The sequence below is a fragment of the Pteropus medius genome, unplaced genomic scaffold, assembly GCF_902729225.1.
Source record: "Pteropus medius unplaced genomic scaffold, Ma_sr-lr_union100, whole genome shotgun sequence".
In the NCBI taxonomy this organism is placed as follows: domain Eukaryota; kingdom Metazoa; phylum Chordata; class Mammalia; order Chiroptera; family Pteropodidae; genus Pteropus; species Pteropus medius.
In genome coordinates, this window is record NW_024345479.1 from 3,886,359 (window position 1) to 3,913,722 (window position 27,364).

General features: G+C 36.2%; 1 protein-coding gene and 1 pseudogene across 1 annotated transcript in view; both read right to left on the reverse strand.

Moving 5' to 3' along the window:
• Positions 1-27,364, reverse strand: part of SKAP1 (src kinase associated phosphoprotein 1) — a 245,162-nt gene that overhangs the window by 96,686 nt on the left and 121,112 nt on the right. The gene's annotated exons all lie outside the window — the stretch shown is intronic.
• Positions 18,082-18,200, reverse strand: LOC120611342 (uncharacterized; annotated as a pseudogene).

Genomic DNA, 27,364 nt, shown 5'->3' on the forward strand with positions numbered 1-27,364 from the left:
GAGGGGAACTTTGATCTATACACTGTACTTAAGTCAAGTTTTCCTAATTGCATCAGCTTCCCTGGAGGTCTCTGCTGTTTTATTGCTGGAGTAGATGCTATAACCTTTCTCTCTGGTTTAATGGCATAGTAAGAGTTGTATTTGCTTTTTCAGATCTTGAAAACTGGATGCAAATTGTTGTTTAGGTTTTAAGACCACAGATTGAGTGGCATCACTCTGGTCCCCCGTGGGGATATATCACTGTGGTCCTCTGATCACTCCTCAAAGAACTGCAGCATGAAGTAAGCATGGTCAGTTTCAGGCTATAAACCATTCGAACTAAATGAAAGGCTCTGAATCTTCTTCTCTGGAGATTTGTAAGGTCAGAGTAGGAAGAGAGGCCTGAGGCATAAGTGAAATGGTTCCTTCAAGTCCCAATGAGCTCCAGAATCCAATGGGGGCTCTTCTGAATCTAAATCTCAAAACTTTAAAGACTGAACTGTTTTTCTGGGTCAGAACTTGGGTCTTCAAGCTGCTGTGTCAAGGCCAAGAATGCACAAGCAAGGGGAGGGAGAAGGAGGAAGGAGAGATGAATGTATGAACTGAGATGGCTTTCCAGAGATGAGTGTGGGATGTTTGCCAAACAACCAACACTATTCTTGACTCAAGACAGTGCTAGCACTTTTATGAGCAATGGCTTCATTTCTCTCTAAAATTACACAAGTGGCATTTCTTGGTGTGATTTTATAGAGATCATATTATGGTGGTTGTTTTCTCCACGGGGACCCAAATTAGGATGGGTTAGGATGGCTACAGGAGACTTCTCTTGGGCATAGGTGCTGGACTAATCTCTTTCCACCTAATCACGACCCTGCTGTGTTCTGTAATGGGTCCTCCTCTTCTAAATGGCCATGAAAGGGACTAGGGCCCATGCCACCTCACACCTTCTCTATCTCCCTTGAGAGCTCAAGAGAGGCGCTGGCTGCCACCAAGGGGAGGCAAAGGAGCGGAGTTCAGATAAACTTTTGATAAAGTGCCATAGCAAACCTCTCATCAGAAGGTAGGAAAGGTCACAGAGTAAAAAAAAAAAAATAATAAGAAAATATAACTGCTTTCTTATGAGGAAAATATTATGAGTTCTTCCCCTTTTTCAGCTTTTATGGAAGGAGATTCTGCCAGTTCCTTCAGAAAAAAATAAGAAAAAGTAGTTTTAAAATGAGATTATGCACCTTCAGGGTGCCATTAGGAAGTTTTACTGTACTGAGATGACATGAAAGCTCTGGAATTAATATCCCTGAGATGCTTCAAACCTGCAATAGCAATTATTGTACTACGTGTCCCTGGATAAATAATAGGGCCATTCAACTAATTAGCTTCAATGATTTCAGTTCCCTGTAAATTCTCTCTCACTCGGCTATAAAAATAACACTAGGAAAACTTTTGGTAAGAGAAACTTCTTTCGGGGAATGTTTTCTTTTCTTTTTTTTCCCCCTTCAGTTCATGATGCACAATGCATAAAGTAACTTTCATTCCTAATCACAAAAGCTAGAATGGAATATACTAAATGTGCGCATTATTAATTGCCATTGGCTGCTACTGAACTTAAGTAGTGGTGACTTAACTCTCTAATTCATGCCTTCCACATAAGATATATACATGTTGAGAAATTTAAACTAGTTTCTTGAATACACAGTTTAAGCAACCATGTGTGTATGAACAGAGTATAAACCCCAAGTGCACATACACATATATGTATGGTTAAAGATAAAAGCAGGAATTACTTGCATCCACACTTCACTACATTATCACCATGCTGTTTTAGAGAATTTTGACGACACACTAGCTTTCTGATGGTGCTCATGGAACATTAATTCATTCTTTCATATTTACTGAGTGCCTACTAGATGCAAGACATGAAATTTCTTCCTTATGTTTTCTTGGAAAAAGAGTAACTTAAACTTGGTATTATACCTGTTTAGAGTGACAAGGATTCCCCTATATTACTAGAAATACCAGTAAATTCCAGAAATTCAAAGCAGGAAGAATGTGAACTTCAATAATAAGTTTGAGGTCTTGTTTTGCATTTCTTTTTACTTTAGGTAAACTGTAGCGATTCCTTCTTTCCTTTCATGGAAATTTCTCTACAGTTTGAAATGAAACAGAAGCTCCTCCCTGGGACGGGCTGGTACTTCCCCTCCAAATGCTGAACGTCATCACAGCAGAGGGCCCTAGTGAGAGGCAGACGGCGATAAGCTTCAGCCTTGGTGAAGAATAAAGAGGAAAAGAGTCTGAAACCTCTTTTTAGGCTTATCGTGTTTTTAATTAACAGAATATAATTAAAATTAAAGCTAGACAAAATGACTGGATCTTAAATCAGAATTATGTCTAACAGTGGAGACTGCAGTTATCTGTTTGCACTCATTAGAAGTGACCTTCACCACTTTCTGGGTCCTCTCTTTTGCTCCACTACTTAGAGGAAAGCTCTTTTTTAATTTCTTAGCCACATAAAAAAAAGATTTTTCTTCTTTCTGTACCAATACTTATTAAATATATATGTATAAAGACAGATGTACTGCACATTAGGATGATGAATACAATAGCAGGTAAGAAATCATGACCTTCCTTTGAAGCATTATGTAATTATTAAATTAAAAACAATTCCCTTAAAATTGATAATTATGTAATCTGGCAATGAGACTAACCTTCCAGTCAAAAGCTGAATTTAAAAATTTTCCCTAAGTAAAATTTGGCCAGAGATAATAGTTTTTGTTACACAACTATTCTGTTATTCAAATATTCTAGTCCCACCCCCCACCTCAAAATCTAAACTCTAAGAGCTACCTAGGAGGTTTATCAGGTCCCATAATTTTGTTCCAAGAGATCTGCAGCCTCAGCTTATGAGAAATGCAGTTGGTTCACCCTAGGAGAATATAAGTCATAACGTTTGTTTTGGAAATCTATTTTATCCAATATTTCTCAATGAAATAAATTGTATAAAGGAAATAAAACTGACATTACAATATTTACTAAATCACTACCGTCTGCTTTCTGCTTAACACTATGACTATCATTGGTTTCTCCTTTTTGTTCAGTTCAGCAGGCAAAAGAGCAAAGGAAAAAGGCTTCTGCAAAGAATGCATTTTTAAATCAATATAAATAAGGTATAAAATAGCCAGACTTAGCATTGTTGCCTCCTTACTTGTTACCCCTATGTATTTGTCATTTTCTTCATAACCATGCATATTCTTCAGTTTACCAAAATTTGTGTGTGTGTGTGTGTGTGTGTGTGTGTGTTAGGAGTTTGCACATGGAACTAACTCAAGAAGGTCTAGAGAGTAGAGAAAGAGAGAAAAAGTCAAGTAAATCAATCCCATATAAATAATATTAAGGGTTTCATATTACATGATGAAAATGAAAAAAAAGTAAAAATAACATTCACAGTTGAAAATGACTATCAATAAGAATTGAATAAAGATGAAAACACTTAGCAAAAACAATTTTAATATCAAGTATATACATAAAAAGAAATAAGAATATTTTCAGGGTCCCATAACAGTGTATACTACTTTCAGTCTGTGGCATTACACAATCACACTTTTGCTTTGACAAAGAAGGAAACGACCTCCACCAGCATCCCAGTCCTGCTACTTTTCAGGACAGCTGTGAGGCAGTGTTCTCAAAGCCTCATGAAGAGAAATCCCCCCGTACTCTATGGAGATGCTATGATCTATTCATCAGTGCTCAGAAGTCTTCTAAAGGACAATGTCTATGATAGGAGGGAGCGAGGGTAAACATGGGGCAGGAGGCTCAAAGGGCTCCTTTGGCAATTGGAGGTGGGGAAGGAAGGAGCCAAGCTATAAATAAAAAATACTTCTAGAAATGGTATGTGGTTGATGCATTATTAATGATTGTGAAATATATCTCAATATGGAGGGGAGAGTGGCCACATCTCGAGATGGAATAGAGCCAATATCACAAGATAGTTGGTCCAAATACTGCTGGCACTCTTGTGATTTTAGAAGGATTAAAAAAAAACCCTAAAGTCAAAAGAGATTTATTAAGTGTTTATAAGTCTACTTGATTAAGCACAAGGACGACACTAAAGAATTGATATGCAATAAAGGGATGCAAACACACACTGTTATTTTGATAATCTCTATTTTTAAAGCTACCAACAATAACCGTTTGAAAACCTAGCATACTGTAGTTTTAAAAATGTTACTGTATTTTAAAATCTCTACCTTAAAACATTTTAAAATAAGTCTCACTGCCTACTGAATAAGGAAAGTGCTGTAGCTTGCTGCAGGTTATGGAACTCAGAGATTCCTGACTTAATGTTCCCTGTTTTAACCACTAGCTGCATTCTCTGTTAACACATTATGGAGTTCAAAAGTGTTTGCCTTTTCACATTTACCTGTACTCAGAAATATGTATCCAAACAGTATTTAGCCATTTTATTACAAACACAAATCTTACTTGTGGAGCTATGTAAGAAATCATCATAATTATAGAGAGCAGTCATACAGATTATGGGTAAAGATGACCCAAACAGGTGACAGATGGTCACCAACTTAAGATTTATACATTTAACATGTAGTTTCACTTGGATATATTTGTGGTACATCCATAGACGTTCATAAAATTTGCTAGGAAGTCAAAGGGAAAGGAGTAGCAGGTTAATATACTCTTTTCTTTGCTCTTCCCTTTTTTCTTTTTTGCTATCTAGATGGGAGATTTAGTCCCGCTGCCTGAATTTGAGGGTCTCTCACACTGCTCATCTGAACAATCAATTTTTACTGCTGTAGAAGATAATAATGGTAATAACGCTATAGAAAAAAACTACCATGACCCATAACAGTAACTTATTACAGTCTTTTAAAAAATAACCGTAGCGTATGGAGCTTCTTCATTTCTTGAAGCAGAAAAGGAGCTGACAGTTGGAGCCTCTGAGGCTACCTATTTATCTCCTGAGTGCATAGAAGAGGCTGATCTGTCCACAAAGGGAGCTGCTTTGGGTATGGGCCACGTGAATGAATAAAGTGACCCAATACTAGAAATTTGCTGAGGACAGTCACCTTCTGGCTTGCCTGTCCTCTCATACCAAGTGCCAGAAAGAAGCTCTATCAGTGTGACATGCTAGTGCTTCATCATCCTACACCAAGAAAGTCACGATTCCTGGACAGTTACAGTGATGCTCTTATGGAATAAATTGTCAGTATTCCCACCAGGACTGTTCTCTGATGGTGTTTTTGATACTAAAATTTCAAAGATCTCTGTTCACTTGCATAACAACCATAAACAAAATCTCCCATAAAGCCCAATATGTTCTTCTATTTCATTTATCAGAAAGAGGATGTAAAATATAAAGCATGATCCACTCCTAGTGCACAGATTTCCACGTGTTTAACAAGATCTCACCTGGTTTCTATGTTATGTGAAAGGATTGCCCTTAAAAGACAAATTATATTCCAGACACTTTCAAATGAAGTGGATTCACCAAGCACACCGTTTATCTTCAGATCTGGAAGCCTTCCTTAAAGCATGACTTTGCAACAAAGGAGTTTTAATGCCACTCCACTCTGTAATGCACTGCATACTAACAAGATTTATATATATTTGCTGGTGTCATTAAGGAAATTTGAATGACCTGCAGTTTCTCTAGACGATATTTTTAAAAAATTGTAAAAAGGGTGTGCAGCATACAAATAAAATCGGATTACATTAGAAGTTGTTTAAAAGTACAAGCATAATACTGCTTGTGTAACAGCCAGGGAATACACAGTGAAGATTTGTTTTACTTTTCTTAGACAACCATTCTATAGTGACTGAACATAAACAACCATAAAGTTATAGCTGCTTTTAAAATGTCACTTAGAGATAAACTATATAGATGGGAAATTAGATAGTACTGAATGGTTTCAGAAGAGGACTAGCCCTATAGTCTGAACTGTCAGCTCTGCGTTCATGAGAAACAATAAAATATTTCTCATTACTAACCATATACGTTTTCATATATAGATACATACATCTATAATGTGATCCAAATGATTTCTTAGATTAAAAATGATTAAATAACACTTTCCAAAATATTCTTAACAATCGAGTCTAAGTTATCTAGTATGAAAATTGAGAAAAATGAGGTAGTGAAGTTTAGAAAATAATTAAAATTTTAAGCAGATGCTTGGATGTCTGTGATTTTTTTAAAACAGGAGACTCTACAGAGCATGCTACAAAAATGACTCAAGCTAGGATTTCCAGTTAAATATGCTAAGACAGAGCAATATATTTTTAGTAGGCGGAATAAAATGTAGCATAACCTGTATTAAAAAAGCACATAACAATGTCAAATCTTTAAGCTTCCATCCAGAGGATTTGCAATAAAATGAAATCATTAGGCAAAGAGTGGTCACTGCTATGATGAGGAGAGAAAATAACTCAATATTCTCATATCTATTATTATATTAGAATAGTTCACTTTCTTCTCTATATAATAACATTGGGCATTAAAGAGCCATTTACGAATATCTTATTATTATTTATGAAATTATGAGTACACACGGTGTTTGATAATTCATCTCTCTGTATTAAATAGGAACATACATTGTTTTTAAAAATGTCTGTCTTTTACAATGTGCTAGGTAACAGCTTCCATAGCATAATCATGAATGCATTATATAATGTGCTTTATAAGAAGTTATTAAGGATTATGACTACAGCAATGTAAACCTAATATAAATATGAATAAAGCATTTAGGAATGGTATTTTCACTTAGACTGTTACCTATATAATTTGTGGCTATTCAATTATCATAAGAGAAGACATACCACATTTACAGAAAAAGCCGTTTCCACGAATGTTAGTAAAAATCCTATAATGTAGGTATTTTTTTCTAGCAATTTCACAAAACCCATGCCTTTAAAAACATGAGAAGAATCCACAATGCCACCTACAGCATTCTTGACAGTAATCTTGCATTGCAGGAAAAAAATATCAGCTTTATTTGAAAAGCCAGGTGCATGTAAATTTCCAAACTGCAAGTAGGTGGCAGTGGAGACATTTCTGGATGATTTCTCTCAGTTGGAAATGTAAAAGGAGGAAAAAACCTCCTTAAAAACAAGTTGCAAACATACTAAAATAAATAACATCCTGAAATCTAACCTTCCATAGCAGCTCACCATTATGAGCTAATAAAATATTTGTCTTTAGGGACCAAAATCCTACCAATCTCTTAATGAAGACATCTACAGCACAGAGAATGAACAGCACAAATGACAAAATTAGAAAAAAATGAAAAGAGAGAAGGGTTGGACAAATGTTTCCCACAAAACTTAGAGTAAGAATTAGGAATTTGATGTGGACAAGAAACTCCGAGGTTGGGAGCATAAAATATGTAAATTTAAAACTAGTAAGTTAGCATTTTAAGAAGCCATTAAGAAATCTCTGGTTTTAATGTAAATTTAAGAGGAAGGCAAATGAATTCATTAGCATCTGGTCTTTAATGAAGAATACCAACTGAGTCCATCAAAAAACTGCGTACAACAAGAGGCTATTAAACAATGTAGACATATTTAAAGTGTGATCAACTCTAAACAAACACTAGAAACATTAGAATAAAACCACCTGAATTGTCTTTTAAGGTTAATGAGTTGGCAGTTAGATTCTGTTCTCAAGTTTACCGGCAAAGACAAGCAGGGTCATTAAGTTGCATTATCAATTCAATCTAATTGATTTGACTTGTGGAGATCATATTAAAAACTGGAAAGTGCCCAAGAATAAACTCGGGAGGGGTGTGTGTGTGTGTGTGTGTGTGTGTGTGTGTGTGAATATAGATGGAAAGAAACAGGTAAATGGATTGTAAGAGGAGAAAAGAAAGTTAATGATGTTATTCATATCAGAATCACCATGTGAAAAGAAAGAAAGTGATCATCCAGATCAAAGCTTTTTCACACCATGGTTATCTCAAATCAGCTTTTCTCCTTGCTTTAATTGGTTAACCACGCAGTTAACAACAAAGGCAACCAAGAAGTCAAGGGAAACCAAAAAACCTGGTGAAAACAAATGTCGCATTTTCAATACCACTGTTCCCCCCGCCTGGAACATTCTTCTTCTATTCATCTTTTAGGATTCATTTGAAAAATCCACCTACTCCAAAATGCCTTTGAGAATCCTCCATGTGGAATTAATCTCTCCCTCTCCTACAGTATTTTTTTTTAAATTTCTATTACAGTAATTATCACATTCTAGTATTAGAATTATTATATCTGTGTTTGGATCTGGATGACCCTAAGTTTCCAAGTCTCAGGAGGTCAGGGGTCATTCCTTGACAATTTTGAGAAACTTTTTGGTGCCTGGTGCCATGCTCTGTTTATCTGTTTATCTGAATTAGTTAAAGGATTACATAAAACCATCTCTCAAACTGTGACCTGTTTTAAAGCTTCAGATAGCGAGAATTCTGTGTTCTGGTGATCAAGAGAAGGGTGGCTTGCTCTGGAGTTCCGTATAAAGCTGGAAGAAGAAATGCTGCACCAAGCTTAACCCTCTCCGTAGAAGTGCAAGCCTGAATCATTAGTGCACTGGCTGCATAAGAACAGTAGGGGGCGCTTTACAGCTGAGAATCCTGGTGGTGGTTGCGCTCATAGACTGTGTGATGGGCGGAGCCTGGAGAAAACCTTGTCATTGTTTTGGTGACCTTTTAAATGTAAGCAGTAGGGCACAAAAGTCAGGTCTTGCAGCAGTGATCAGAGGCCTGGGAATGAGGTGGTGGTTGTGTGTGTGTGTGTGTGTGTGTGTGTGTGTGTGTGTGTGTGTGGCGGGGGAGGGGGTTTAATTTAAAACGTCTAAAAGCAAAGGTCAGCCTGAACCTAAAATTCTCAGATTAAGAGAGAAAGTTCTTAATAGGGTTTATTACTTTGATTTTCATTATCAAAAGAGATGTGGTGTGGCCCTTCTGCGTCTCCCTCCCTATGACATTAGGGGTTACTCTTATTTTATGGTGTGTGTGGGCGGGAAACCTCACATACAATGAAAGAATATTGAAAAAGTTCTGTAAAAGCTCCCCTGAGAGAGTAAAATCTCTGGAAGGCATTCTCTTAGAAAGGTGTTGGATCAATTTCACTCTTCTCCAGATAGCGCATAAAACTCAGCACCAGGCTATGTAAGTACAACCAAGTTTCAGTAAGCTTTCACTTCTTGCTGTCAAAGACCTGTAACTTCTAATTGCCTGAAATACTGAACACATCGAGACATTAATGTCCCAAACAACTAAAAATATTAGGAGTATGGCTGCATATGCAGAAGGAAGAGGGCCTAGCAGAGGTGTCAGAGTCTCTCCCATTGGAGGGTTACAGAGAACCATCCACCTGTAGGACAGCCTGCCATCAGGTTAGAAAAATATATTTCAGAAGAAGGAATCTTTGGAGCTAGCTCCAAACCAGTACAATTCAAATCGTGTTACTAGATACAAAGAGATAATAAAGTGACCTTGCTAAAGGCATATATTAAAACTGGACCAGGATGTATATTTAAGAATGACAGAAAAGTCTAGGAGCACAGCTTCAGAATAAAAACAGCGCACTTTTTTTGTTGTCATTGTTGGAATATTGTAGTTTTGAACTACCTTAATCCATCAAATTTTGTTATTCACTGTATTTGGGCAACAGTGACATTGTATTTTAGTTTATTTTATTATAAAGTATTATAGTATATTTCTGTTTGATGATAAAGATTTGAACAATCAAAAGAAACAAATATATTGTAATACCATTGCATGAAGATTTGGTTTTCCTATTCTATTGTACATTTAAAATTTCTTACCCTGTTTTAAAAAAACCCATAAAACAGATTTCGTGAACATATGTTTTATGAGTCAATGCCAAAATAAGAGTGGTAAATCCCTCAATCACAGACATAATCTTTAGAAGACGACGCTTAATTATTCAGCCTGTGGCTTTTCTATGCTTTCCTGCCCCTCCTCCTTTTCCATATTTAGATATTTCATTGCACACAAACACTTCTTTTAGAAAGTAGGCCGACAAAAGAAGTAGAAGAAATGAAACTCAAACTTGATGATTTAACTACTAACATCACTTTGAATGTCATAGGCGAGGTAAAAGAAGTTGAAGTAAAAAGATAATCAAGAATTGGTATTTAGTAAACATAATAAAAGAATAACTTTTATTTCAAAATAATATTCCATGTGCAATTTTAAGAAAGTTTTGGTAAATTAATTGCAGCTCGGCTATTTCAAACTAACACAATAAGTAGATTTTCATTTAAAAAACTTACCTACTTAAAACATTTAAATTTTATTTAATATTAACTTTTAGATTGATTCTTCAGCAAAGTAAGAGCTTGTCACTAACTACCAGCAGGTGGCGGTATTCACAAATCGGGTACAAGAACTATGTGGAAAAGGGCTGTGATTATAACCAATATGTGGGTCAGATTTATGGATTATGGATTTTAAAACATTTTTAATGGAGTTGTCAGCACTCTGAAGCCACTTCCACTCCCATCTGTTCCCTATGAATGTGGAAACTTGGAAGTTAGCTTAAAATATGTGCCTGTAGCAAGTTTCACAGTAAGAACAATCGATTTCTTTATAAGAGAAAATATTTTCTATTTTTAAACATTTAAAATTTCTATATAAAAATGCACTTCAAACAAGTACAAATATTCTGACTCTTCCAACATTATGGGAGCGCCTAGGTTTAGAGTCTGGTCTATTGTCTATTCAGGGCAGGCTTGTATCAAGAAGGAGCTTTGACTATACTTCTGCCAAGCTAACCTGAGCCAATGCTGAAAGGCAGGCTCTGTGTACACACAGTTGCTAGGGAGAAAATATGTCCGTTCTTGTCTCCAAAACTAAAACTCCCAGGTTTCAGAGGATACAGAAGCAACAAGAGGCGGTGAACTCCAGTCATCAAGTCAACAGCTTCAGGGGCTTTAGGAACAGACCGAAATTACTTGGTTTTGACCGCCAGATGACCTCAACTGCTGCCCAGTCTGATGGACAGTCGCACCATTAGTTCTTTTAACACACATTCTTTTTCTGAAACACAGACACCACTCTGCGTTCGTACAGAGTAAGAGAGGAGAGCAAACGAGAGCGTCTGAAAGGGAGAGGCAGAGATGTACATCTGCAGAGGACCTTCTAAACCAGCTATGACATTTCCTAGTCTTAAGGTTTGGGGCTAGAGGAATTCATCCCAAGTAAAGAGGCATCAGGTTATTTCTCAAAAGATCCAACTTAAAAATTTGACTTTAGACTACAAATAGGGAAGGCTACATCTAATATATGTCTAAAATGAAAACATGGTAATGCTTAAAACTGATTTTTTTTTTTAATTCTCTAAAGCGATGTGATTTCTAGCTTGAAAATCAGCAATACTATATACACATATATATTTTTTTGATATACAGATCAGGAATGAAAAAGTCTTACTATATCCCTCCTAATGTTAGTTCAGGTTTAATGCAATATTGTTTTCCACTTTATACTACCCATTTTTTTTTTGTAATCCATTTAATGAATATAATTTCCAGGCCACAATACTATGGTATATGAGATTCAAAATCATTTTATATGCTTTTTTTTGGGGGGGTGGGGTACGCATGTGTTTTGATGTATGTGAATAAGAAATAACTTTTGATTTTATTATTTTTTTGCAAAACAAATCAGGAGCTAAGCTTTGCTCTCAAACAATCTATTAAGCCAAAGCAAAATTAAAAAGCACAAAGGCTGTACTCCAAGGAGACCCAGCAAAGATACTGAACTTTGCCATGAAGAGGGGAGAAGAAAGGGAGTAAAAAAAGGAAATTTAGGTGGAGAGTAAAATTCTCTATAGATGAATCTTTCTGTCTTTAAATAAAGCAAAGTTTAAACTCACATTTAATCAGATTTAGAACACACAAACACACACACACACAGATAGAGACAAATAAACCTTCTCTCTATCTCCATTTTCCTGTGGCTTGGCTGACAGAATTGTGCTCGTCCCCAGCCACTTCTGATTTTCCTCTTGGGATAAGTGATGAGCTATGCTGCAGTAAACGAGGAAACATCTGTTTGACTTTCCAAAGCTGGCATGGGGAGCTGAAGTCTGAATCACAAATGCCACTTTCACAAACAGGTCTCCCACAGGAACCTTGCTAAAAACATGACTCTATTGGGGTGAACCACAACTCCGGTGAGTGATGGGTAAAGCTGCTCTCCTCTCCAGCTATTTGAAACAATGCACACTTTCAACAGGATTTGTCTGTGGTGGGATTTAATGGCTCTCAATCTGTTAAAGAGAAAAAGTACCTGGATCCAGCTTCGATTTGGAAAGTTAGTTCATATCCAAGCCCAAAAGACTCTAAAATGAAGTTTGCTTCTAACAAATTGGGAGTCTTTTATAAGCAATAAACCTATGAAACTGTGGTGTGTGGTTACTGTATATTTAGAAAAGGCATACAAAACCTCACATTATTTTCTAAGCATATTGACATGGTAGTTAAAAAATCAGCACACTTTTCACATTTTATTTTATTATAGCATTGTTGCCATCAGAAACAGTGTGAATACCTTAGGAACATCACTCCGGCTAGAGGTGTGTCTAACTCACCTGGACTGTAATGTTTTCACTTTTTTTTTTTTTTTCCTCCTCAAACGAGGGAGTTGCGTCTGCTCAAAGGTAAACTCCTGTGGCAGGTGGGACATGCTGCTGGCCATACTCCCAAATGCCTCTTCCATTAGAATCTTACCATCTGCACATCTTTTTAGATTGTTCAAGTTTTCAGTTAAACTTACTTTTTTGAAAACCTCTTTTCTTTAGCTTAGTGATTTTTCTCTTTATGAAAAATGACTGCTTGCTGTTTTATTCTTCTCTTGGGATATTTACTCATCTCTCTCTTGAACAGGGCTCCCATTTCCTTGTCAGCACTTGATTTGGCTGACATCATCGTGTGATTATTAACCTGTGAGTGAGCTGGAAATATTTTAGGAAGAATCTAAAACAAAACCAAAGCTAAAAACCAACCCAGTCTATTCAAATGAAGTATTTACCAAAATAATAGATTGTATAAGATAATAATCGGATAGGTTACTTTTTGTAAATGATAAACTGTTGCAAACATCATGTTGCATATTTCTATTTAGCTTTCAAAGGCAGACAGCATTTAGGTCAGAAAGGAGTTTATTATTTAAAGGTAGTTCCCACCTATCATAACAGATGGATGGTTGTTGCCTGTAATACTAATTTGCAACTGTTAGTGGAAGGATCAGATCTGTAGCTGGAAATCGACCAAATTTTTATAATTCTGTGATTTTTTTTCTTATTCTTTTTCTCTTATTTTAAAATTCAAAAATAATACTTCTACCTTATAATTACTAACGAGAATTCTTAGGTAGATGAAGTAGAAACATTCAAATGAACACGAAAAAATTTTTTTCTTTCTGTGAATATAACTAACATATAATGCTTTCCCTGCTCTAAGGAAAGCCCTCATAGAACATAGCAGATGACAGAATTAGTAACATCAAATATTATTTTATCATGAAAAAATGTGATGGAGAACAATAAAAAAATTATTTTTCACAAATTTGTTTTCTACATCTCTCCCCAAACTCAGGGCTCTGAATGTTCCTACAACATCTAGGATCTTCTCTAGATAATTCTGAATTATGAACTCTAATAAGCCTTTCCTAGGATAAAGTGAAATTAAGACATGAAGTAGACATAAGTTATTAAACCTTCGAGAGAAAAAACAAAGTTAGATACTTCTCAACATACACGATTTAACCTAAACAGCGCCTCAATTTTACTTCATTTCTACAAGCAGAAAATATCATTGAACGTAAGAACAGTAGTTAGAGAATTCTTCCAAAATCAATTTTAATTAAACACACACACACACACACACACTTTAATGTTGAACATGCCCCTTTAATCAACAATTTTGGCTCTAAGGTAACATGATCAGCATTTACACTTAGAATTACCACTTGGTACAAACAGATGGTCTGTATATAAGTCCATAAGATTGATACCAAATTATTGCCTTATATTAACCGTTAATAAAGAAAATGATAATTTTCTAAACCTCACTTATTTTTCTAAAGGAGGGATATGAACACTGATTTAGCTTCATTTGCTGTTATTGAAATGATTTGTGATTAATTTAATATCAATTAATTTAATAGTAGATTGCTTACAAAATTATTTGCTCTAATTCTATTCTTTGCCCATTTGGTCTTAAGTACCAAGCCACGGGAGAAGTTTAGAAACTCCCTTAGGAAGGGTAATTATGGAACCAAAGGCAAGGAGGACTGACCAAATAGATACCAACAGATAAATGGAGAGAAGGAAGAGACAGAAAGGCACACCATTTCTTGAGTGATTACACAGAGGCTGTTTATAAGTACCTTTATATTAATACCTCGTGTATATATTATTATGCCCATTTGATAGATGAGAAAGCTTAAGATCAGAGAACTTAAATGAATTCCCTGAGATCATACAGGTAGTTAATGTAATTATCATTGCAGGGTTTGGAATACTTTACAAAATGAATCTCATAAAATCTTTGAAAGACAGACATTACTCTCTAGAGTTTCAAAATAGAAAACTTGAAGAGGTCTCCAAACTAAAATAATAAGCCAATTATAAAAATGAGAAGAGGATGCAAAGTATATAAGAGCTGGATAACCTAACAATTAGTAGCTAACGCTCAGAACGGCAGACTGAAATAATAAGATGACAAAGGACTACTTAAAAAACAACAAAACCTGTATTACACATTGTGCTTAATAGTGCAAGGCACTAAATGGCACAGTTTTCTAATTTATGAACTTTACGTGAATACAGGCAATCCCTGACTTACAAATCCCTGAGTTACCACATATAAAGTATACTCATTGCTGCCACTGCCGATAGGGCACCTCTGTGGAAAATACTTAGGAGACTGAAAATAATTTGCTGGTGCAGAGTGGAGAGATTCAAGTCAAGTTTTAAGTTTCATGCTGTACTGACTAAAACCGCAATAAGATTTTTAAGGTACTTGATAAAAACAATTCTAAAATATATGGAAAAAATAAGAAGGGGAAAATAACATTTTGAAATTTTGAAAAAGGAAAGTAACAACTGACACTAACAATTATTAAAACATTATAGAGCTACAATAAGTCCTAGTGCTGGTGCAAAAATACTTAGATCAATGTAACAGAATAAAGAGTTCCTTTTAGATATAATAAATTAGTATATGATAAATAAGGCACAGAAGTAAAAGAAAGTGATTCAATAAATGATTTTGAGAAAAGTAGCAATTTGGAATGAAATCAATTTAGCTTCTCATCTCACACTAGACATCAAAATAAATTCTACCTGAATTAAATATAAATATATCAAAGTCAAATGACAGAAAACTGGAAGAGAACAGAATGTTTAACAAATCTCTGGAGACAAAAAGAACATTCTAAGTTAGAAGTGATAAAATAAATAAATAAATGTGACCAGGTTAAAAAATGAAAACAAAAAACAAAAAATAACTTCTGTGTATAACAAGTATCAATCAATAACAGAACTAGAAAATGTTGCATAAATGAGAAGAGCTTCAGGAAGATGACCCTGAGGAGTGTACATTCCGAGGCAGAATTAATCTGTTACGGGGTAAATTCTTGTCCAAAATTACTTTAACCCACACTGTTCAAATTATTGTGCTTCATTGTTCCTCCTCCTTGAATGCCATCATTTAGAGATTCATTTGTTTTCAGAAAATAAATATGTTTTGAAGGGTAATGGAGATGCTAATCACTCACAAATTGGCACAAGTTAATTTAATCAGCTTAGCTCCTACCTCTAGTTGAGATAAACAACACTAAGATAAAGAGAGTCTTCACTGGTGGGAGGGAAGGTAAGTGATTTGGGAGTTTCGAACACTTTGTATTACTAAAAAAAACAAAATAAAACAACTTTATTGTATTTTCTGAGTCCTAAAATAATACAAACATAGAGTAAAAAATTAAACAACATAGAAAATATAAATAAAAGTAAAAAAAACTCAACACTTGTGACTTTTTTTTGGTATTTCCTTTGCATACATGCATGTACTTCACATGTACATGTAATTTTAACAAAATTGAATTGTTATTTACATGATCTTTTACAATATGCTTTTGCACCTTCTAAAATGTCATAACTGTTATTCCAAAATAAGTAAATTATTATCATTGTGTTTAATGACTACATACTATCCATGATTTGAATACATCATAATTTATTTAACAAATCCCCCATTGATGGACACTTCAGTTGTTTCCAATTTTTCACTTTTATGATCAAGGCAGCAAGAATAAAGTTTAGCAGGTTTCTTCAGTTTTTATTGTTACCTACTTTTAAAGAGCAGCTCAGAAGTTGGTGGTACCCATCCCACGCTTACAGTCCAGCTGACTTCCTTGGAATGGAGCTTTTCTGTTTCTCTTTCACTTTAGAATCACTTCTCTCTCCTGCCTGCTCAGCCTGGACTCTAGGGTCAACCACCCTCAATCTTTTGTCTCCTTGAGATCTTTCTCATTGTTTCATTCCCAACCTCTTGGATCAATCTGAACATTTGCTTTTCCACTCCTAGGCCTCTGAGCACATCAAAAAGCAACAAACTGACATCTTTAAATTTATTTATGATTGCAGCCTCAGTTAGGTTTTTAGCGTTCTTCAGGAATCCTTCCATTTGTCTTTGCTGGAGTTTATTTCTTGCTTCCTACGGAGTCTGTGCCAAACTTTTTTTTTAATTGAAGAAATGATTTACTTCCTCCCCCTCCCCCCAATCTCCCCCTCTACCCCCTCCCCTGCTTTCTGGTAACCACTAGTCCACTGCCCATGTCCATGAGTCTCTGTTTGTTTGTCCTGTTCATTTGTTGCTTTTAGGTTTATATATCACATATAAGTGATATCATGTGATTTTCAACTTTTTCTGGCTTATTTTGCTTAGTATGATTATTTCAAGGTCCATCCATGTTGTTGCAAATGGCAGTATTTCATCTCTTCTTATGGCTGAGTAATATTCCATTGTATATACATGTACCACAGCTTCTTTATCCAATCATCTGTCGTAGGACACTTTGGTTGCTTCCATGTCCTGGCCACTATGAATAATGCTGCTATGAACATCGGTGTGCAAGTATCTTTTCGGATGTGAGTTTTCAAGTCTTTGGGGTAAATACCCAGTAGATTGTACCAAATTTTTAATACTCCTTAGCTCCAACTCCATTTCCACTTTTGCTTTTATATCTATTAGTGATTCTTAAATTTTAGTGTGCATAACTGTTACTCATGGCTTGTTAATAATGCACATTCAGGGGCCTTGCCCTCTACTATTCTGATTCATTAAGTCTACGGTAGGTCTAAAGGAATCTCTATGTTTAATAAGAACCAAGGTGATTTTAATCTTCATCTTACCTCTTCCACTCTGGTCTTCAAATAGGAAAAGGTTCTACCCCCTTCCAAGGCCAATGGTTCTACCTCGCTACAATTTCCACTGCCTCCTTTTTACTCCAAGGTAATGCTGCATCATCTACCCCTCCATTATCTAACATTTTCAATCTCCCCTCCTCCACCAGTTCTTCTTGAAAAGGTTCACTTTTCCTCTAGTGAAAAAGGCTTCTTTTAACCCTAAATCCCCTTGCTGCTGCTTCATCCCTTATCAGTTCACTAGGGTTCTAGTTAACAGTCTCTACTGCTGCTTCCACTTGTCATTATTTCCTTAACCATAGGATTTTGGTTCCTGCCTGCGAGGCTACTCTAAATCTTTCAAAACATGTTCTTTCAAAATATCCAGTGACTCCCTAGTTGCCAATCCCGATGACTTCTCAGTACTTATTCTGTCTGATCTCTCTACAGTATGTGATACTGATAACTCCTTCCTTGAGATTATTTCCTCCTTCTACTTCTCTGATATCTTTTTAGGGCATCCTCGCTAGCTCCTCTGTCTGTTTTGTTGTTGTTGTTGTTGTTGTTTTTTTAGGCGAGACAACCCTTGGTTGACCTTACAGATTGCAAGGACCTTGTCAGCTTACAATCCATCATCGTCATTATTATTATTACTATTATTATTATTATTATTCTTTATGCCTACAGCACCTGGTCTTCCTAGGTGGTCTCCCATCCAAGTACTAACCTGGCCCGATCCTGCTTAGCTTCCAAGATCAGATGGGATCAGGCTTGTTCAGGGTAGCACGGCCATAGACAGTCTGCTTCTTCATATGCTGGCAACCTCCCAGAGGTCCTCTTGTTTTCTTCCTCTCTGGTCTCTCCCTGGGTGATCTCTCACCTGAGCTTTAACTTTCAGCTTTAATACAAGGGATCTTCGATCTATATCTCTGCAAATGCTTTCATTTAAAGTTCTGAACCTATATTTCTAAATTTCAAGTAGGTAACTCCTTGAACTTGAATGATGAGTTTGTTTTTGGACATTATTCAGCCAGGGTTCTTAGCTGTGAGGCAGCAACTATCTCAAGGCTGGAGTCAGGTGTGCTCCCCAAAGCCCAAAGATAGAAACCACAACAAAAATTCAGCATTGCACTGCTATGAATATGACCGCCAGATGTCCTCACATCTTTGTATCACTTGATGAAGATTCAGAGTTTTCAAACAGGAAGTGTCCATTTGGCCACGCCCAAAGCATGTGATTGGACACTGGCAGAACCAGATTTGGTTGAAGAAGGATCTGGTAGTAGAAAGGGACCACTAACTCCTACTAACACCACACACAATGGGAGACAACATAATAGGGAATCAGAGAGTTTACAGGAAGGGGGAAGATGACCAAATAATGAAAAATGTCCACTATAAAATAGTGAAGTTGATTGGTCCCCAATGTCTTACCAAATAAATTCTAAACTATCAACAGGAGATGATGGAGATCGACAAAGGAGGAACATACACATTCTTCACAACTAACCCTAACTTACCTCCCAAGCTATTTTCCCTATATATTCTCTAACATACAAAGTATTTTTATACAATCTGCCTTGCTTTCTGATATTTTCTCTTTCTAAGGCATCCCTATTTTTCTTCTTTATTTGGTTAAATCTTACTCATCCTTCAAGGTTCACCTAAATGTCACCTCTTCTATGAAGTCTTCCCTGATTCGCTTAGGCAGAATTAATCTATTGTGTTCTCCCTCCACTTAGGACTTTTCTGAAAACACTAATAAATCTCAATGATTAGGGTTAGCTGTACACATCTGTTTTCCATGGGATTATTAGTTCCTTGAAGGCAAGGACTGGGTCTTATTCATCTTTATATCTTCAGAGTCTACATCAGTAAGCACATTTTAAGGAAGAATTAGGAAGCAGAAGAGGTGATGTTGCTATAATGGTGAAGTGTCTTAACTTATGGTTTACATTTTTCACCTTAATTTCTTTTGTTCCATATACTGTACTTTCCTAATCATTTCAAATGAAATAGTCTATAGAGTTCTAGGTCAACTTCATCCTGGGTCAGGTAACTTTTCTTATTTCTTATTTTTTAGCTGAAGGAAGGAGAGAGTAATGTTCCCATTGCTCTTCACAACTAAGGTGTCATCAGTACTTTCAGAGGTCTTACAAGCAATTCAATTTTGCTTAATTGATAAATGTTTCTCTCAGTAGCACAGATTGAGCTAGTTGCATGCATTTCTCTGTATCTTAAAACACTGGGCTTAAAACTAAGAACACTAAAATAACTTATGCAATAAATGCATTTAGATCTTTATGTGACAGACTTTAGACAGAGGATATTATCTCTAACAATGGAAATAGTGTCTGTGGTTATGAATCAGTTTCCTCATGGTAAAAATGCCTCTATAAAATGTCTACAAAATAATATGGTCAATAAACATCATAGGCATAAAAGGAAATTTAAATTTCTCTTTTAAGAATATTTCTTTTACATTATGGAAATTATCTCGATTACATAATAAATTTTTGAAAAATTAATTAAGGGAATGATTTTGATTATCCAAGTTTGGAAAATAAAATACAATCAGATGGCCGAATTTTAAAGGAAACTGTTATTAAGTTAAATTTATCAAATGGACATTCAGTAGCAGCTGAGTATTAAAGCTGCATTTCTAGAAAACTAGATATTTCATACCTAATGTATGCTTTAGGCAGGCCACAAAACCTTAAAGTGACAGACCTTCTGTCATTTGTGGGTAGTACAATTCCTCTGTACTAAAATTAAATATTAAAGAAGGTCTGATTTACATGAGTCTATGAAGCATTCTGTTAAGAAGCCAGTTAAAAAGACTCAAAGTCTGAAGATGTAGAATTGATTTCCTTTTGGTTGATTTTGACCATATTCTACAATCAACAGCTTTTTCGATTTTCCAGTTTCTGGGATATGTTTCAAGAAAATGGAAATTTGGGGATTTGGATTGGCCATTCAAATCAAGTGGATGGATTTTAACAAAGGTGATAGAAAACTACTCATTATATTAAAAAAAAAATGTTTCATCAGCTTTATTTGTGCTAAGAGAAATTATCAATAGCTAGTGATGATTATATATGTAATCTCAATGATGTGAGAAAATTATCAATAGCTAGTGGTGATTATATATATTCTCAATGATGTCGGATTAAGCACACTTTACATATTCTAAAGGAGAATTATGCTTTGGGTTTGTATTATATTCCCAAAATATTTTCTAGCATAAAGAATCTAATTTAAATTTACACACACACACACACACTCTCCTATTTATCCTTCCAGATGTAATATAGTCACTTGTCATTGCAAAGCTTTCTCTGATATGCTAAACAATAAGCTAATCAGTCTCTCTTTTCTGCTCTATTACATTACATTTTACCATTTTAAGTCATTTTCTTGTATCTCTATCCTCTATTAGGCATTGAGCTCATCCTAGGCAGGAACCAGACCACTTCATTTTATATTCTTAGCATGTGCACTATGCCTGACACACAGTAGATGCTCAATAAATGTTAGTCGAATGAGTGAATAAAGGAAAACATAAATTACATGTATAAATCCTAGTACAACAATGGCCAAGAGGAGTGACATGAAGGTGGAGAAAAGGATGAAATCGTATAGTCTCTTGGATGTGTTAGTGCTGTTGATTCTGATTCTAAGGACAACGAAAATTGTTGAATAATGGCAGCATAGGGACTGTATTAAAAGAAGCTAAGAGTGAATTTAGGGGATCGAGCTGGATGATCAGAAGTCCGATGAAAAATTATAGTAGCTTAGGCAGAGATGGTGGTGATGGAGAGTAATAGATATTCCAGAAAAACATTTAACAGGCAGAATTGATAGGATTTGGTGAGTGCTGGGTGTTGGAGTGGGGTAAGCAAGTGAGCCAGTCAAAGAAGATTGCACCATTTACCAACAGAAAGCAAAAGAGGTCTGGGTTTGGGGCAAGAGGAGAAAACAAAGTGTCAGGCATGTCGAGTCTGAGGTGCTGGTGAGACACCCATGTTACTATGAGAGAGGAGCTATTCCTATCCTTCCCCCAACACACAAGGCAACCGAGTCTGAGGCTGTTTACACAACTTGCCAAATGGCAGAGCCAGGAGTCAGGCCCAGACCTGCCTCCAAAATCCATGCTGTTAACTCCCATGCCATACAGCACCATGATCCTTTGTTTAAGGAAGCAGAGCTGCAGTCCTGACTTCCTCCTCCTGAGGCCTGAGTGTGTCTCAGCTGAGGCGACCATGCTGGAGGGTGAGGCCACCGAGCTTCCAAAGCAAGGCAGTGGTATTCTCAAAGCCTTCCTTCCCACACATGTCTCTGCCTAAACAGATGGCAGCAAAGCCACAGGGCACTGGAGGAAGACATGGAGCAGAAAAAGAAAAAAAGGAGGATCCTCAGGGCACTGGTAGAAGTGCAAAGGTCTTGTTCAGGTGAAAGAAAATGTGTAATAAAATTCACCGGTTCAGCTGAACAGGTAATTACAGAGTTAATAAAACAAGAATTCCTGACACAATAGATTCTAACACTGCCATGGGTGTCATAGTCACTAAGTGACTTTTTAGTTTGCTGATCATTGATCCACTAGACACTAACAGCTCCAATCGGATCAATGCAGGATAACATATGAGGAGGACTTTTGCATGTTAAAAATCTACTGGAAATTTTACATGAAAGAGTTCATTATCTGGGTAATGTGACCTGTGTCCAAATGATACATGTGGTCCATTCGTCAGGTTTTTTAATGGCAAAAAATAAATTTTTTTCTAAGAGCTTAATTATGTGAGAAATTCCACTGCCGAGAAACTGAAGCCACTTGGGTGTCATGAATGTGTAAACATGTTAATTTGAGAGCTGTGATACCTAAAGAGGTACATTTCGTCTCACTCTCTCGGATTCCCTTTCTTCAACAGGGTCACCTCACCCCCTCCTCCTCTGCTAGGGCCAGGCAGCACTCGTTCTCGGGTCTTCCTCTAGCCTTGGCCAGATCTACTTTCCCTGAATCCCTCTCTCCGGTGCGTATAATTCCTTCTGGAGCTTGTCTTCTCAGGCCAGCATTTAACCTAGGGTCTCTTTTACTATCTTTATGTGCCTAGGACTCTGTTGTATGGTTTTACCAGAAGAGAGTAGATAGACAAGAGAATATACATGTGGCAAAGAACTCATATCTCCCTTGGTCCTAGAAAGACATATGACCTAGGGCAATAACAATCAGCTTGTTCACGGAAGCCAGACATGTCTAAAAAATGTATTTTTTATATTTGATTTTGAATATTTTTGAGATATAATTTATATAAAATAAAATTCTTTTTAAGTGTACAGTTTGAAGAATTTTGACAAAGATATATACACATATATTTGACAACTATATATATGTAATTATATAATCATTATCAAATCAAGATATAGGATATTTCCATCACTCCGAAAAGTTCCCCTGCGCCCCTTGGCAGTCAACCCACTCCCTCCACCCCTTGCCCTGGCAACCATTGATCTATTTTCCTGCCTACAGTTTTGACTTTTTAAAGGTTTTCATTAAATGAAATCATATGGTATCTAATTTTTTTTCTGGTTTCCTTCAATTAGCATAAAATGTTTGAGATTCATCCTTGTTGTTATACGTATCAGTAGTTTATCACTTTTTATTGCTGAATAGTATTCCATTATGTGAATGTACTAAAACTTTGTACATTTGTACCATCCACTCACCAGTTGATGGATACTTGGGTTGTTTTCAGTTTGGGACTATTGTGAGTAAAGCTGCTATATAAATGCTCAAGACAGAATCTGTGTTTAAATCTAGGCAGTCTAGATCCACAGTTCACATTTTTAAGCACTCCACTCCATCGGTGCCCAATGAACCACAAAGCTCTTTTCCATCATCATGGCATCCCTTTTTCGTGTTCCCCTGACTTCTCTTGGTGCCTGTAATCCTCTCCAAGTAGAAACTGCCTGGCCCTACATCAAGTACCACACATTTAGGATGGTGGGAAGAAGCAGTATGGCTTCGAATTGTGCTTTAAAAATAGCCCTTTGCAGTCCCGAACTATTTAAGGAAATCCTTTAATTCAGACATCTTTAAAGGGAAGGCTTCGAAAATAAATCAACATTCTGGCCACTGTTAGTGGTCCATGGTTTAAGTTCTAACATGGTACTTAAAACTTCTCTTACCCATAAGTGTTGATCTAGTATAATTTATTATGGAACAGCATAAATTTATTATAAAAACAATGGGAAAATATCTGCCAAATGGTGTGACTTTATATTCATATTGTTTAAAAAAACAAAAAACCGAAAACTTATAAAATAAATATTACCATCTACTAGTCTATGGATAAGTAAGATAAGTTTTTTAAAAATTCTGGTTTATCTCAGGTATATATTTAACATTGCAATAATAAAGAACACATGAAGAATAATGGCTAAATATAATTAAGAATATATATGCTAGAATTTAAAAAGCTATAGAAGCATATACTTTATTCTTTGTGCACTAAAGGATAAGAATGGCAAAAAGATAATACAAGTTTGCCTCAGTTAATAATACCATTTAGTAAGTTCTTATGTTGCCCAAAATCAAATTGTGCATAATTCTTCATCTTCTTTTTTTTTTATTTTTTCAGATAAAAAATTATAAAAATTTCAAACGGGTACAAGTATGGAGAAAATAATATGATAAACCTCCTGTACCTATCTTCCAGCTTCAACAATGGTCAATTCATGGCCAGTCCTGTTTCCTTTGTCCCCCTCACCTCCTCCCCTCCACCCAAATTAATGTCTCCTTTCTTTTAAATTCTAAAATAATTACAGACTTTCAGAAAAGTTGCTAAATATTATAGAGTTCCTATAAATCTTTCATTAGCTCCCTCCCATGCTAACGTATTACAAAACCACAGTGTAACTGCCCATACCAATAAACTGGTTTTATTTTTCTATAAGAAAAACTGCTCAATTTTTGTGCTTCACTGCTGAATGCAAATCCACTCATTTGAGGGAACAATAACTATAAAACACCATCCACCCTTAGCAATTTTGTAATTCCTTGTGATTATTTTCTTAATTTGGCTAAAAAAGAACAAGTACTTTAAGTTCTCTGAAATAGCCATAAACTAATGAAATTTTTAGTTAACAAGATGTTTGGGAGAGTCAAGCTCCTATTTTAGGGACAGGATATGATCTAATAATTATCTAAACACAGAAATAACAATAAAATTCTGGCCCAGACACATTGGCTGTTTCTGAAATATAGATAATTACAATGTGAAGAGACTCCTGCTCTGAATCCCCCTGTAGGATGTTCAACAGAAAATGAGTGTCCCGTGCCACTCAGAATTCCACTGTTAATTATGAAATGTAATAAGTTATTCAAGCCATCAAATATTTGGGATTCTTGGTCTGAGGATCTTCCTCGATTCAGGATAAGCCTTTCTTGATTCTCCTAAAATGATACTGAGTAGACCTTTAAGAGCCAGCAGGGTTGGCATGCTCTTCCTATTTGTAGCTCCATTAAGTAAGTGAACTAGGTCAAGAAACACAGCCAAGGCCATTTTGGAGCTCACGATTTTGTCAAGGTCATCAAAATAATTACATATCTTAAGCAACTAGAGACGAACTCCAATGCAGCATTAACGATGAAAAATAGAAAGTGTAGAGTCTTTAGACAAAAATACATAACTGATGCCAGAATACAGAGAAAAGTTGTAATTAGGAGAGACTACAATCAACACTGGAGAAAAGTTCCTAAGGGAAGATTTGTTTAAAATTTAAGTGCATGTGACTAAGGCAGCATATCATAGTGGTTAAGGCCACATTAGCTCTGGAGTTACACTGCTAGGGTTCAAATCACAGCTCAAAGCCCTCTTGCTCTGTGACCTGGGGTAAGTTATTTAGCCCTTTCAAACTCAGCTTGACTAAAGGTGCTTATAATAACCTCTGCCATTAACAGATGTAGCAGGCTTGAGTCAATAAGAACCACACAGAAGGGATCAAATGTTTGTTGACTTGGCTGACTTGGCAGGGAGTGGAGACTCATTGGTTCTTGAACACATCCAAAGTTGCAAGTGAGCACCGGTTATAGGCTGCTCTTCTCTTTCCTTTCCCTCAGGGTGTCAGGAGGACAGTGTGCTCTCGGTCTGCCTAATTGGCCCTTTCATCTGGGTTCCTTGTACCTAGTTAGTTACTCATGGGCTAGACTCCAGCCAGGGCAAAGGGGAGACTCAAGCCAGCCTCCTTCTCTGAGACCAGACTCCGCTTCCCACCTGTCTTACATGGAACTCCCGGACGAGTGCCCCAGACTCTCTCCTGTCATTCTTTGAACACCATGATTACTCAGTCTGTTTTGATGCCATTCTCTGCCTACTCCTCTTAGGTTGAATGTGTAACTTTGAAGCTGTTTGATCAGCTTAAACTCAGTTCACAGGAAAACCAGCTCCTCCCTCCCTTTCACAACCCTAAATCTTCCTTTACCACACGCCTCTTCCTGCTTCTCTTTAGCTAAATCCCGCGTGCTTTCTTCTCCTAGTAGGAGCTACCAACCTGTTGACTGGCCAACCCAATACCGTTTATAGCAAACATTTGTAGCTGTTCTGATTTTAATGAGGAGATCCTTTATAATATATTTTTTAAAGTAGGTCATAAACAGAACTGCTAATAAAGATAAGAAATAATTTGTAGAGGTCAGTTTCTTTCAAGACATTCTATATCAAATAGAAACGTTATGGTGAGTTTGAAACATTGAAACAGACCACTCATGTGTAGTTGTCAGAACACGCAGAAAAAACTGTTTGTCACCTTAGCATGGGTTATTTACGAAATGGCATTCCCAATGTACTCAGAGGCACGTAGGCCTATGGTGGGCTCTGCCAATTCTAAAGGCAGTGGTCTGTGAAGGAGGCTTGGATATAAATACATAGGTGACTTCTTAGTTTAGATGTGCTCTATCACCATGTTCAGAAATAGCTTCTGAAAAGCACAATTGGCACGTTGTGGGAAAAAATATTCGATATATCTCTTTTCTATAAGTAACTGAGAGATTCAGATATTCTGTGACAACTTCACTCTCACCTTACACTAGAAGATACGATATTTATGTTAATCACTATATATTCTAACAGTCCCAGAAGCCTGGAAATCTTAAAGAAACCTGGATGTTAGCTAAGTCTGGGAGGATGTAGCTTTCATGGGCTGCCAAAGAATTTGACACAGACATACATGATAAGACTAAAAGCATTTGGGTTTGTTCACAATTTAACAGAATTCTCCCACAGTAGTCATTAAACTCTGAACAGGTTACCAGATCTGTAGTTTTCAGCATCAGATGCCAAGCAGTGCACACTGAAATTCTTAGTTGCTTGAGATTTATGGAAGTCATATTAAAAGACATGGAGGTATGGATTAACCTACCAAGCAATTAAATGGAGAGTTCTCTCACAGTAAGCCTGAGGCCTCTTCTAACACAGAGAAAAGGCTATTTTTTATGCTTTTCATATATTCACTCTCTAAGCTCTCCAAACCTTCATAGCCATCACTAAATATTCTTTTAGGGCATTTGCTCAATGGTCAAGATTTTATTTGGGATGAGAAAAGCAGCATTTAGTAAAATATTTGAGCTATTTCTGAGTGAGCAGTGAATAAGATGGGAGAGGTGATTCTAGGAGAGGATCAGAAAGTCTATTTCTACCTACTGTTTTTTTTTTTTCTTCGAGATTTGATATATAATTGACATATAACATTGAATAAGTTTACAATATATGTGATGATCTGATACACTTATATATTGTAAAATGATTACCACCATAGCTTTTGCTAACACCTCCATCATATCACATAATTACCATTTCTTTTTTGTTGTGAGAACATAAGATCTACTTTCTTAGCAACTTTCAAGTATATAACAGTATCATTACCTACAATCACAATGCTGTGTATTAGATCCCCAGAACTT